Source organism: Dasypus novemcinctus, chromosome 31 (genome assembly GCF_030445035.2).
Source record: "Dasypus novemcinctus isolate mDasNov1 chromosome 31, mDasNov1.1.hap2, whole genome shotgun sequence".
NCBI lineage: Eukaryota > Metazoa > Chordata > Mammalia > Cingulata > Dasypodidae > Dasypus > Dasypus novemcinctus.
The window spans coordinates 45,642,469-45,656,729 of record NC_080703.1 but is presented as its reverse complement, the minus strand read 5'-3'; the positions used below and the strand labels follow the sequence as shown (position 1 = coordinate 45,656,729).

General features: G+C 48.7%; 2 pseudogenes; one reads left to right on the top strand and one right to left on the bottom strand.

Annotated features, from left to right (window-relative positions):
- Positions 1 to 14,261, top strand: part of LOC131277014 (zinc finger protein 334-like) — a 266,430-nt pseudogene that overhangs the window by 221,450 nt on the left and 30,719 nt on the right.
- On the bottom strand, positions 1,542 to 3,629 carry LOC131277012 (zinc finger protein 334 pseudogene; annotated as a pseudogene).

Below are 14,261 nucleotides of genomic sequence, written 5' to 3'. Positions count from 1 at the left end.
ATGCACAGGGGACACCCCTGTGTGGCACGGCACTCCTTGTGCACATCAGCACTGCACATGGGCCAGCCCCACATGGGTCAAGGAGGCCCAGGGTTTGAACCGTGGACCTCCCATGTGGTAGGTGGACGCCCTAACCACTGGGCCAAGTCCACTTCCCGCTTGGTTCTTTATTAACATAAAATCTGGTATCTTTTATGTACAGTGACCATTTCTTCCATATGTTACCACAGTGTCTTATTTTTTTCGCTTCATTTTTAAATAAACGTTAGATTATAGGAAATTCTAACAGAAAATATAGCGATTCCCATATATGCAACCCCTCCCCATCACTTTATCCCATATTAATATCGTATATGAGGTATATTTGTTACAATTGATGAACAAATATTGAAGCATTGTTACTAAACGTGGTGAAAGTTTTTTTTTTTTGCACCATACCCTTATAGGTTTGAGAAAATGTATAATGGCCTGTATTTGTAATGGTAAGAGCATGCAAAATAACTTCAATGCCTTAAAAGATGCCCTATGCACCATCTCTTCTTCCCTTCTCCTCAGAACCTATGGTAACCATTTAGTTTCCTTTGTGAAGAATAACATTCATAGATACATGTGTTAATATGGAGGGCTTAACATATTGGTCTGTTTTCTTTTATTAGGCACTGCCTCTGTTCTCCAGATATATTTGCCCCTCTTGAGAACATAGCAAAACTCCCAAGAATGGGGGTATTATTTTCCTATTTATTGTCTGGGTCTCCATCAACTTAGATAAATGCTATGACAAAATGAACACTTACATATTCCACAGAAGCATGTCCCAGGTGTGCCCTATCCCACATATCTCCCCACCCACAATGCCCTGCCCCAGTAACCCTCCCCTGCAATATTTGCCAAAAGAACATTCCCACCATTGTAGTTTTAACCACAGACTTACAAATACCCAGAGTTCACGGTTTCTTCCTCCAGCCCTCCCCCAAGTTCCATAGATAATTCAATCAGCCCAATACCCTACTAACCCTCACATTTCAGCACCATTGACCTGACTCACCTCCCTGCACACTATCACTTCTATCCACTGCTAAACCATTCCCTTCCACCTTATCACGGGATTTTCCCAGGTTGAGAATTGGCTTACCACATTCTACTCCCTTTCTGTCTCTTTTTTTTTTTTTTCAATTTGAGAACTTAATACACCATAAATTAGGATATTGTAAAGTACTCAATTAACATAGGAACAACTGGTACTAATTTGGAATGAACTCACACCTCATAATAAACAGTCAAGAAACACAGTGGAGAGAAAATCAGTTAACAATTTAACTTAATGCTTGTTTCATTATTTTAAAAGGGAGGCACACTTGGCATAATGTTTGAGTTGTTGATGTACAGCTTCATAGTTCATACTGAATGTCCTACCACATTTATTAAACATACTATACCCATCTCCTGTGAGTTTTCTGGCATATAGTGAATATTGACTATGGCAGAAAACTTTCCCATACTCTATTCATAAAATTTCACTCTTCTGCAAGTGTTCATAGGGTTTTAGTCTCATGAAAATTATTTGATTTATTGCTTTCTTGGAAATCATTCCTTGTGAGTTTTCTGATGTACAAGGAAGTTTGATTTGAGGCAAAATGTTTTCTCACATTTGTTACATTCATAGGGTTTCTCCCCTGTGTGTATTTTCTTGTGTTCAGTGAGAGTCCACAACCGACGATAGGTTTTCCCACATTCATTACATTCTTAAGGTTTCTCTCCTGTGTGAATTCTCCAGTGTACCCTGAGGACTGACTTATGGCAAAACGTTTCCCACATTCATTACATTCATACGGTTTCTCCCCAGTGTGAGTTCGCCGATGTTCCATGAAGGAGAACTTCTGGCAGAAAGTTTTCCCACATTCATTACATTCATAAGGTCTCTCTCCAGTGTGTGTTTTCTTATGGTGAGTGAGGGCTGACTTTTGGCAGTAGGTTTTCCCACATTCATTACATTCATATGGTCTCTCCCATACAGTTCTCTGACGTACAGGATGGGAGTTTTTGCTGATAGCAAACCCATGTTTATTGTACTCATGAATGTTCCCTTTTCTGTGCATTCACTTATGCTCACCATGGTTTGACTTCACATTGAATGTTCTATCATATTTATTAAATACTCTGTGCTCCTCTCCTGTATGAGTTTTCTGATGTATAGTGAGTGTGGACTTACGACAGAAAAACCTCCCACATTCATTACATTCATAAGATTTCTTTCCTCTATGAGGTATCTGATGTACGATGAGGGCTGATTTAGTACATAAAAATTTTCCACACTGACTGCATTCATAGGGTTTCCCACCTGTATGAGTTCTCCGATGCACATTGAGGGTCGACTGACGGAAGAATGTCTTTGCACATTCATTACATTCGTAGGGTTTCTCCCCTGTGTGAATTCTCTGATGTGCAATAAGGGCTGACTTGCAGAAGAAGGTTTTCCCACATTCATTACATTCATTTGGTTTCTCTCCTCTGTGAGTTCTCTGATGTACAACAAGGTAAGATTTCTTGCTGAAGGCATTCCCACATTCCTGACATTCATAAGGTTTCTCTCCTGTGTGTGACCTAAAATGTTCAGTGAGGGCTGACTTCCAAAGGAAAGTCTTTCCACATTCATTACACTCATAAGATTTCTCCCCTCTATGAATTTTCTGATGTACGATGAGGGCTGACTTGTCAGAGAAGGTTTTCCTACATTTACTGCATTCATAGGGTCCCTCTGCAGTATGAATTCTTTGGTGTCGAGTGAGGTGTGTCTTCACACGGAAAGTTTTCCTACAATCATTACAAACGTAAGGTTTCTGTCCTGTGTGAATCCTCTGATGTACAATGAGGGTGGACTTCTTAGAGAAGGTTTTCCTACATTCCCTACACTCATTTGGCTTATTTTCAGGATGTACCCTTTTCTGTGTCATGAGGACTGTTCTCTTGAGGAAGGTTTTCCCAAATTGATTATAGTGAAAGGGTTGTTTCAAAGTCTGAGTGTTCTGGTGCAGAATAAGATCTTCATTTTGAGTTCTGGCTTTCTTAACTTGGTTATATTTGTACTTTTTCATTTCAGAATAACTTTTCTCATGCTTAGCATGGAGTAGTTGTTTCCCACATCCATTGTGTTCGTTAGGAATTTTTTAAAAATAGTTTTTCTTTGCAACAATGACTTCTAAATTAGGTTTCAAACCATTTCCATATGAATCAAATTTATAGGGTATTTTTCTTGAAGGAACAATATTCATGCCCAGATTAAATGTTTTTCCAAATATATTAGCTCTCTCTGTAATCAGTGTTTTGTTGCTGAGGAATAAAATTTGCCTCAGATGTTTGTCTTGGATTTCCTTGTCATTCTCCAATGCATCACCAACTGGGTGGTTCCGACTTGAGAATTCCTCCACTACCCATGGTTATTTTCCTTGCTCCAATTTGAAGATCACTTATGGTTTGCTAACATGATACCCCACTGAGACTAAGCTGCTATAGTTCTCCAGCATCACATCCTTGTACAGGCTTCTCTGAGCAGGGTCCAGTTGCTGCCACTCCTCCTGGGTGAAGTCCACCATTAGGTCCTTGAATGAAACCAATTCCTGCGATTTGTTCATTTTCAAATGCTCTTAGGAAAGGGCCAAGAGTGGTGAAACCAGTGCGTGTGGGTGCACCCGCATGGCTTCCAATTCCGCACCAGCAGAGGTCATGGATAAATGAGGAGACCTGGAAGTAGCTGGACTCTCCCCTGGAAGAGCCTGGAGAACTGGAAAGAGTGTGGGGGGTGGGGAGAGAGAGCAAGCCCTTTCTGTCTCTTTATAACCTACCTTCCAAATTCTTGCTTAGGTCACATCAGTAAGTTCATGTAATATTTGTCCTTCATGACTGGCTTGCATTACTCGACATAAGATCTTAGGATTCATCCATGTAGATCCATGTGTCAATACTTCATTTCCTCTTATAGCTATGTAATATTCCATTGTATATGTGTGTATGTGTGTATGTGTATGTGATTGATATATATATCAATCACAATTTCCTTACCCATTCCCTGTTGTTGGATAATTGGGCTGCTTCTATCTTTTGGCAATGGTGAATAATAGCTTTATGAACATTTGTGTGCATATATCTGTTCATGTCCATGCCTTCAATTCTTCTGGGTATATATATAGCCAGAAGTGGCATTGCTGGATCATATGGCAATTTTATAGTTATCCTCCTTAGGAACGAATGAATTGCACTCCACGATGACTGCATCGTTCCACATTTTCACCATCAGAAGGGTGAAATTTCCCTTTACTTCACATGCTCTCCAACACTTGTACTTCTCTGTTTTTTAATAGCTGCCAGTCTAATAAGTGTAAGTTATTGTAGATTTAAATTGCATTTTCCTAATAGCTAGTAATGTTGAGCATCTTTTCATATGATTTTTAGACATTGGTATTTCTTCTTTGGAAAAGTGTCTAATCAAATCTCTTTCCCATTTATTAAAAGAGTTTTTGTCTTTATTTTCAAGATGTAGGATTTTTTATGTATGCTAGATATTAGGACCTTATCAGATAATTGGCTCCCAAATGTTTTCTCCCATTGTGTGGACTGCCTTTTCACTTTCTTGACAAACCCCTTTGAAGTACAAAAGTTTTTAAATTGAAGAAGTTTCATTTATCTATTTTTTTCTTTCATACCTCATGCTTTTTGTGTAAAATTAATGAAACCGTTTTTTACTACAAGATCTCATAGATTCTTCCCTACATTATCTTCTAAGAGCTGTATGGTCTTAGCTCTTAGATTGAGATCTATGCTACATCTTGAGTTGATTTTTGTGTAGGCCATGAGATGGTGATCATCTCTCATTTTTTTTGGATTTGGATATCCAGGGTCCCAGCATGATTTGCTGAGGAAGCTATTCTGTCCTAGTTGTCTGGGTTTAGTTGTGGCAGCAGCGGTCTAAGCCTGGCCGAGGGACGGGCGGCCATGGGCCAGGCGACTCTTCCCGGAGGCGAGGGCGAGGCGGAAGACTTGGCCGAGTCTCCGGTGGAGGCGTGCAAGGTGTGGAGGGCGGCGGGGATGAAGGAGACGAGACGCACACTTGTGGAGCTGTAACAGAGCCATTTATTGGGGAATGTACAGAGATTATATAGGGCTGTGGCGGAGGGGTGGGCAGAGTTCTTGCTGGGATGCCGTATAAGGCATGCTGGGGAGACTTTCGATGAGGATTGGTAAGGAGCAACACGGAACTGCTACGAGGGGGGGTACGGGAAGGGGTGGGAATGGCGTCACAGCGAGGGGAGGCGGGAAGAGGAGGGGGAAGGGGGCGTGGGGGAGCCGTCCGGATGTTGCCTTTTGGCGGGAACAGTGGGCGTAGTCTAGGTGACTGGGCGGGCTTTGGAGCACCGCATACCAACGGCCCGAGGACGTGGCATCCGTACTGGCCGTCTCGTAGTGGGCCTGGGCGGGCTGAGGGCTTGCGCCCGTACCAGCCCTTCCATTGACCACTGGCTCCAGGTTATGCATCTACCTTCCACCAGGGCTGGCCCCTACTGAGGAGAAGGCTATCCCACATTTCCCCCTGGTTTTTTAATTAAAAGAACTGGGGGCTCCCCCTATAAAGAAAGGGGCAGGGTAGGGCGGGGGGGGGAAGGTATAGGGAAGAGTCGGGTAGGGACTGTGTGGGGAGGGGGGTAGATGGACAGCTGATTGGGCTTGATTGGAGGGTGGCGAGAGTCTCTGGATGAAAACAAGTAAGGCAAAAAGTATGAAGTTATTGAGCTTGGCGGCTGGGGGACAGCAGACAGTTCTGAAGTCATATGGCAGTTGTCTGGACGTCAGGACAGTGGGAGGGTTTAGTTCTTCTCTTCGGACGTGTGGGACGGGGCTGGGCAGGGGGGCCATCTTCTGTAGCGAGTCGCTGGTACTGGACGCGCACGTAGGATGTGAAGACTGCATTTGCTTGGTCCTTGGCGAGCTGGATGATTTTTCTGACGGCCCAGGGACCTATAGTGAGGGCTAGGATGATTATGATTAGCGGACCCAGAAAGGGGAGGAGGTACAGAAGGAGGGTATGAAAGACTCCAGAAAAGTAGTTAGCTGCTTCGCGCTCTCTTTGGCATTGCTCTAATCCTTCTCGGACCTTTCTCAGGCTGTCCTCTGCGAGACCTGTAGAGTTAGCGTAAATGCAGCATTCTTCCCCAAGGGTGGCACAGAGGCTTCCCTCCTTGAGGAGAAGAAGGTCAAGGCCCCGGCGGTTCTGGAGGACTACCTCAGAAAGGGAGTTAAGAGAGTTTTTAAGATGGGAGATAGCTGTTTGGAGATGGGCGATGTCTTCATCAACAGCTTGTCTGAGGGAGGAAAGAGAAGAGGATTGCGTGGCGAGGGCGGCGACTCCTGTGCCTGCTCCGGCAAGACCTAGAAGGGTAGCAACAGTGAGGACAGTGATGGGCTCTCTTTTTTGCAGGTGAATGGGGAGATTTTGACCCTGCAAGCGGGAGAAGAACTCTTCATTAGGATGGAAAAGGACTCGAGGGGCGAGAAGAATGAGCAGACAGGTTTCATTGGTGGCGTTGAGGGTGGCGACGTTGAGGTAGGGGGTTAATCCTGTGGATGTGCAAAGCCATTGGGAGGTGTTATGGGGGATTAAGAATTTGGCGGAAGCGCTGGGAGAGGAGTAGTTGGAGCAAGCTTTTAGGGGGAGATGGGAACCTTGGCGAGAATGAATGCAGCGCCCTGTGGAAGAAACGGATTGAAAGGTTAAGGGGACAGAGGAGGTGTTCCAGTTGCATTTGGCTGGATTCTGTTCAGAGGACTCACTGAAAGTGAGGTTAGTGGCAACAGGCTCGTACAGAGGAAGAGAGGGGGAGAGACAAAGCCAGCAGCTCGCAGTGAGGTCGGGGTGGGAGGTGTTCAGAGAGGTGTACGAGGCTTTGATTAGGTTGATGAGAGGGCTGGAATACTGAGTAGGGGGTAGGCGAAGCTTGGGGTTATGGGAGCTAGGGGAGACAGTTGTGAGAGAGGTGCCGGGCAAAGGAGAGGGCAAGGCAGAGCGGGGCGGAGAGGAGGGTTGCGCCTGTGGAGGATTGAGAACTTTATTTGGGCCAATGCCGCTTGGGATGGGGGTGGTGGGGTGTCTCTTCTGTATGGAGAAGAGGCTACCCCAATCATAGCCTTCCATGTAGAGGCGGATGCCATATGTGCGGCCACTAAGCCAGTTGTCCTCATTGGGGTTTTTAACCGTAAGGGTTATATTGCACCAATTTTGGTTTGTCCATGCTACTTGGAGGTGCTGGTCTCTGTTGGGAGCCTTAGACCATCCGTAGGCCACTGTTTCGCACCCCCAGGAGGGGCAATAAAAATGCGAGGGGTCAGCACAGCCCCTGCCTGTGGAAGGACAGATGTAAAAGCCAGAAACGAGGTTGGATTGGCATCGATTACTTAGCCAATTATTATTGTCTAGATCTGCGAATAGAAAGAGATTACATGTATGCACAGTAAGGGAAGGAGCGCCTGCTGTTATATTGAAGGCTAAGATTTTGTCTGGGCTGAAGGTTTTGAGTGTCCAATTGTAAGGTTGATGGGCGGGGTTGGCTTGACCTGTGGTAGCAAGAGAGAGGAGGAGGACAAGGAGGGGGACTAGGGAGGGTGAGGGGGGTTGAGATGGGGGGTGTAGGGTTCTGGCTTGCCGGTATAGCTGCAGGAGGCTTGCAACTTCTGTTGCAGTGGGGTCTTCCGTTGGACAGGGAGGGTCGTGCAGGGTGACCTGGGTTACACGGCAGATCAGGCTACGGAGTTGACGGCGTTCCTTCCGTTTCAAGCGAGGCTGTTGCTGGGGGGCAATTGGCGTTTCAGGTTGGGTTTGAGCCGGCTGTGGAGGGGGGGCCGGTGGAGGGATGCTGTGCCGGGCTTGATGCATCCTTGCCCTCAATCGGCGGCGCTCGCGTCGAGACAGACTGCTCAGCGGTGGCTGGTCGGGCATTCCGCCCTGGGATCCAGATGGGGTGGGAGGCATTTTCTGGAAAAACACAAGAAAACCCTCTCCCTTGGGTAAGGAGGGGGCTGGGCCCCTTCCAGCTATTAGTTTCGGGGTCCTTCCAATAGACCATTGGGGCCTGGGTGGGCCGGTATGATGGCCCCCAATGTCTATGTAGGGGCGAGAGCCCTTCTTTGTTAAATGTTAAGAGGTTTAGATGTATAAGGGCTGCGGTAACCAGGTCCCCCGGGGATGCTTGGGGGAGCATTGCCCTTTCTTTTTCTATTTGTGTTTTTAATCGGCGGTGCTGACTTTCAACGATGGCTTGCCCCTGAGGGTTGTAGGGGATGCCGAAGTGATGGGTGATGTTGTATAGCCGAAGAAAGGCAGCAAAGGAGGCACTGCGATAGGCAGGCCCATTGTCTGTTTTTATGTCCCAGGGAACTCCCATGAAGAGAATTACTTGTCTTAAGGCTTTGACACAATGTTTGGCTGTTTCCCCAGCAAGGGCGACTGCATAGCACATGGCTGAGAAAGTGTCAATTATCACATGCACGTATTTGAGACGCCCAAAGGAGGGAACGTGCGTGACATCCATTTGCCATCTGGAGTTGGGCTTTAGGCCTCGCGGGTTGACCCCTTGAGGTTGTAGGGGGCCAAGTGGCGTGAAGGGCGCGCAGACAGCACAATTGCGGACTAAGTGTTTGCAGGTGTTTAGAGGGAGTCCACACAGATGATGCAGAGATGTGGCTGAGAAGTGAAATTTGGAATGTAGCAGCTTGGCCTGGTTGATAGTGTCTCCCGGGGGGGCCTGCCGAGATGGCCAGTACCGCTTGGTCATTTTGGGCTGAAACTGCTTGGTCTACTATATTATTGCCATTAGCCAATGGCCCAGGGAGGCCCGAGTGACTATGAATGTGGCTAATGAACCAAGGGTTCTGTCGGTGTTCTAAGATACTTCGGAGGTCTGCAAGGGCTTTATCAATGGCTGAGTCCCCCGGAAAGAAGGTGGAAAAGGCGAGGACTCGGCAGACCTGATAGGTGTAAAGGCTGTCTGTGAAGATGTTTACTGGGTGGTCGCGGTGGTCCGCGAGCGCACAGGAGACTGCTAGGATCTCACCTACTTGGACAGAATGGAGGTTGACATATCTGGTCAGGCGGGGTTCAGCGGCATTGGGGAGGTAGGAGAGGGTGGCAAACCGGGTTTTGGAGGCGTCTGTAAAGACGGTGATTGCCCCGGGTATGGGTGCAGAGGAGGGGAAGGGATAGAAGGGGCTGCGGAAGGGGAGCTTAGCCAGCCCTTGCAGCAGCCGATGGCTAGGATAATGACAGCCGAACTCACCATGAAACCCTTCCAAAAGGATTTGCATGTCTGGGTTATCCCGTATGAGCAGGCTTGTTTGTCCGGTGTCTAGGGGCCAGACAATCTTTTTTGGTTGTGCCCCGAAGACATGGATAGCCAATGTGACTAGATCTGAAGCCAGGCTGATCCAGAGCCGCACTGCAGGGCAGATTTTTCTTAATTGGCTCTTGGCGGGATGCGCCCAGAGCAGGGGGCCATCTTGCCACAGGCAGCCCATGGGGGTCCCGGGCGTGGGGAGGACAAGTGCTATAAGATGGCTCTCTCTAGTACTAATTCTATGGAGGCAGCAGGTGGGGTAATGGGGACAGTCCATAAAAGCGTTTTGGGTAGCTCCCCCGGCGGGCCTGCAGGAGTGGCTTGGCTCTCATTTGCAGAGCCTGGTTCGGGAGGGGGCTCTGAGGGTGCCTCATTGGTCTGGATGATTCCTTTGGAAATAGTGTGCCAGCGATAAGGGCAATGCCAGTCTCTACAAGGAAACTGGGGGCAGTGGCCATTAATGACCCATGGAAAGGCATCTGAATGAACTTTGTAGCGGGTGCCTCTTAGGGATGGGGCTGAGGCATGCCCCTTTGGAAGTTTAAAGGCTTGTTGGCCGGTTGTCCAGAGGGCATGGAAGGGGGGGCGGATTGGCAGTCACATGCCCAATGAAACCCCTTACCACAGCGAGGGCAGGGGGTAGTTGGTGGGCGCCTCCTCGTGGTGAGGGCCGAGTGGGAGGCTTGCCCCTCAACAGCTGACTGGGGCCCTCTGGTGGCGGGGCCTTGTGAGGGCACTCTCGAGCAAAGTGCCCGGTTTCGCCACAGCGGAAGCAGCCGGCGGTAGCCGCTAGTGCTGCAGTGACAGCGCCAGAAACCGCATTAGCAAGGGCTGTGGCGGATGGGTCGAGGCCGCTACAGGCAAGGACCCAGTCATGGATACCCTTGTCTCGCACTGGAAGGATGGCTTGTTTACATATTGGATTGGCCCCTTCTAGGATTAACTCCTGCGCCAATGCCAATTGCGCTTGGGGGTCATGAACCTTGCGGGAGCAGGTGTCCTCGACCCTTGAGACAAAGGTGGCAAATGGCTCATCCCGGCCTTGGGTTAACTTTGCAAACTTTTCGGGTTTGCTAGCTGAGCAGTTGCGGAAGGCTCGCAAGGCGACGTCTCGAAGAATTGGCCAGAAGTCAGCCGGGACGCGCTGGTAAGCGGTCGCCTGGACAAAGTCACCCATACCCGTATAGGCATCAGGAGGGTGGAGGATTCCCGTGGCTGCGTTCTGAGAGATTTGCCTCTCTGCCTCTGCTTGGAAGTGGGCGCGCCAATCGACAAATTGCCCGGGGTTTAATATGGCCCGGGCGAGGGAGGTCCAATCTTGGGGGAGACAGAGGTCCATGCCGATGTCCTGCATGAGCTGGATGGCATAGGGACTACCCAATCCGTCCTCCCTGACAGCTTTCTGGAGCTGCTTAACTGTTTCGGAATCGATTGGGTACCAGTCGTAGGGGCGATTAGCGGTAGGGGCAATATTCAAGGGAAAACAGCTGAGAGAGGGAGGCCCGCGAGAGGCAGGGATGTTGGAGGCAAGCTGGAAGCGGGGGGGAGGGCGTGGGTGCAGAGTGAGGGGGCCCGGTCCATTGACTTGCCGCCTGGGCTTGCGGGTGATCCCAGCGATCACAAGATGGCGGCGCGGAGGGCGCGGCCGAGGCGTAAGATGGCGGACAGGCCCCGCCCTCAGAAGGGGAGGGGTAGAGTGCACGCGCCTGGGGGTGTGGTGGGGAAGTGACATCATGGTCGGGGTAGTTCTCCTTTTTGGCGCCCTTTTCGGCCGAAGGAGAAGGAGGAAGTGCGCCATCTTGATGAGGTCTCGTGTTGTCTTGTCTAGGCGGGTGGAGTTCGAGCGCATTGTTAAGTTGCTCGACTAGAGACTCTGTATCTGAAGGGGGGTCTGAGTCAAAATCATTGTCCTCCTTGCCGCTTGGGCCGATAGGGCCTCCTTTGATTTACTGGGGCTCCTATCCGGGGACGAGAGCCCTGTAGGCAGGAGCGAATGGTTATTAGGGTGGGCAGCATGCCGGGAGGGAACCGCTTCCCTTCATGCTCCATGGCGGAGGCGACTCGATCGATTAAGCGATCATACGTGATAGGGTCCCAGAGGTGGCAAGTGGAGAGCCATGGATTAAAAGGCAAGAGAAGGTCCCAATAAACTTGCAGTTGTCGAACGGAGACCTTACAGCGGTGAGTATCTAAAAGTCCCGCCAAGGCGTGGACCTGAGGCGCTTGCCGGGCAGATAGCCGGTTGCCCATGATATTGCCCTAGAGGGTGAAAAAGGCTAGAAGGGCCGAGACTACAAGGCTAAGAGAGGCGAGGAGAGCAAAGAACAATACTCTTTGGTGACAGGACCAATCCGAGGGAGCAAGTTCAGCTAGACACCAAGCGCCGATTAGAGGGACGATTATACGGACAACAACGCCGAAGACACGAAGGGGTAACGGGGAATCGAGCAGTGGAGTAGGTGAGGGAGAAACAAGCTGGGGCGTGGGAGTCATGAAAGTGAGGCTCTCTGAATTGGGCGTGTGGGGAGAGGCGGTCCTGGGATGGGGGCGGCGAAGGGTGAGGAGAGGCGGCCCCGGAGTGGGGGCGGCGAAGGAGGGGCCCTTACCTTGCAGGCGAACGGAGAGGGGAAGTGGAGAGGCGTCCGGGAGAGTGGACTCTGGGCTGGACCGCTGCGCGAGGGCGAAGATTCCTCACACGGGGCACCAGTTGCGGCAGCGGCGGTCTGAGCCTGGCCGAGGGACGGGCGGCCGTGGGCCAGGCGACTCTTCCCGGAGGCAAGGGCGAGGCGGGAGACTTGGCCGAGTCTCTGGCGGAGGCGTGCAAGGTGTGGAGGGCGGCGGGGACGAAGGAGACGAGACACACCCTTGTGGAGCTGTAACAGAGCCGTTTATTGGGGAATGTACAGAGATTATATAGGGCTGTGGCGGAGGGGCGGGCAGAGTTCTTGCTGGGATGCCATATAAGGCATGCTGGGGAGACTTTCGATGAGGATTGGTAAGGAGCAACACGGAACTGCCAGGAGGGGGGGTACGGGAAGGGGCGGGAATGGCGTCACAGCGAGGGGAGGCGGGAAGAGGAGGGGGAAAGGGGAGTGGGGGAGCCGTCCGGATGTTACCTTTTGGCGGGAACAGTGGGCGTAGCCTAGGTGACTGGGCGGGCTTTGGAGCACCGCATACCAACGGCCCGAGGACACGGCATCCGTACCGGCCACCTCGTAGTGGGCCTGGGCGGGCTGAGGGCTTGCGCCCGTACCAGCCCTTCCCTTGACCACTGGCTCCAGGTTACGCGTCTACCTTCCGCCAGGGCTGGCCCCTACTGAGGAGGAGGCTATCCCACATTTAGTGGCTTTTTCAAATTATCAATTGAAATTATATGTGATGATCTGTATCAGAACTCTCAATTTGGTTCCATTGGTTGGTATGTCCTCATGTCAATACAATGCAATTTTCACCACTGTGGCTTTGTAATATGCCACATCTTACAAAGCACGTTCCTTCCAATTTTGGTTTTCATTTTTACTATATTTTTGTCTATTTGAGGCTGCTTGTGTTTTCAAATAAATTTCAATTAGCTTTTCCAATTCATGAAAAATGTAATTTTAATTGGGATTATGTTAAACCTATAAATCCATTTGGATTGGACAGTCATCTTAATGAACATGAAATATCTTCCATTCTTTAGGTCTTCTTTGAATTCCTTTAAGAATTTTGTGTAGTTTTCAGTGTACAAGTTGTTTACTCCTTGGGAAGTGGATTCGGCTCAATGGATAGAGCATCTACCTATCACATGGGAGATCCAGGGTTCAAACCCAGGGCCTCCTGACCCATGTGATGAGCTGGCCCACATGCAGTGCTGATGTGTACAAGGAATGCCGTGCCATGCAGGGGTGTCCCCTGTGTAGGGAAGCCCCACGTGTAGAGTGTGCCCCCTAAGGAGAGCCATTCAGTGCAAAAAAAGCACAGCCTGCCCAGGACTGGTGCCACACACACACAGAGACAATGCAGCAAGATGATGCAGCAAAAAGAGACAGAGATTCCCAGAGCCACTGACAAGAATATAAGCAGACACAGAAGAACACACAATGAATGGACACAGAGAACAGACAACTTGGGGGGAGGTGAGTGGGGAAAGGGAGAGAAATTTTTAAAAAAAGAGTAAAGTTCATCTCTAAAAAATAAAACGTTCTTTACTCCTTTAGTTAAGTTTATTCCTAGGTATTTGTTTCTTTTAGTTGTTATAGTAAATGGAATTATTTTCTTGATTTCATCCTCAGATTGTTCATTATATATGGGCAGAAGTGATCATGATTTTTGTGTGTTGGTCATATATCCTGTCATTTTACTGAACATGTTAATCATCTCTAGAAGATTTATTATAGATTTTTCGGAGCTTTCTATATATAGGGTAATGTCACCTACAAATAGTGACATTTCAGCTTTTTCCTTGTTAATTTGGATGACTTATATTTCTTTTTCTGGCCTAAGTGTTTGAGCAAGTACTTTTAAACACCATCTTAAATAAGAGGGGTGACAGTGGACAAACTTGTCTTGTTCCAGATCTCAGAGGAAAAGTCTTTAGTATTTCACCATTTAATATGATTTTATCTTTAGTGTTTTTCTTTTTTTTCGTATATACCCTTTATAATGTTCAGGAATATTCCCTCTCGTTCTGTCTTTTTAAGTGTTTTATTTACACATTCAAAAATTAAAGATAGTCGATCACAAAGGATGTTACATCAAAAACATAAGAGGTTCCCATATAACCCATTCACCACCCCCACCCCCCATCATTTTTGTAAATTGTATTTTTTGAAGATATATACACCACAGAAAATGTTACATTAAAAAACATAAGAGGTTCCCGTATAACCCCACCCCCACCTCACT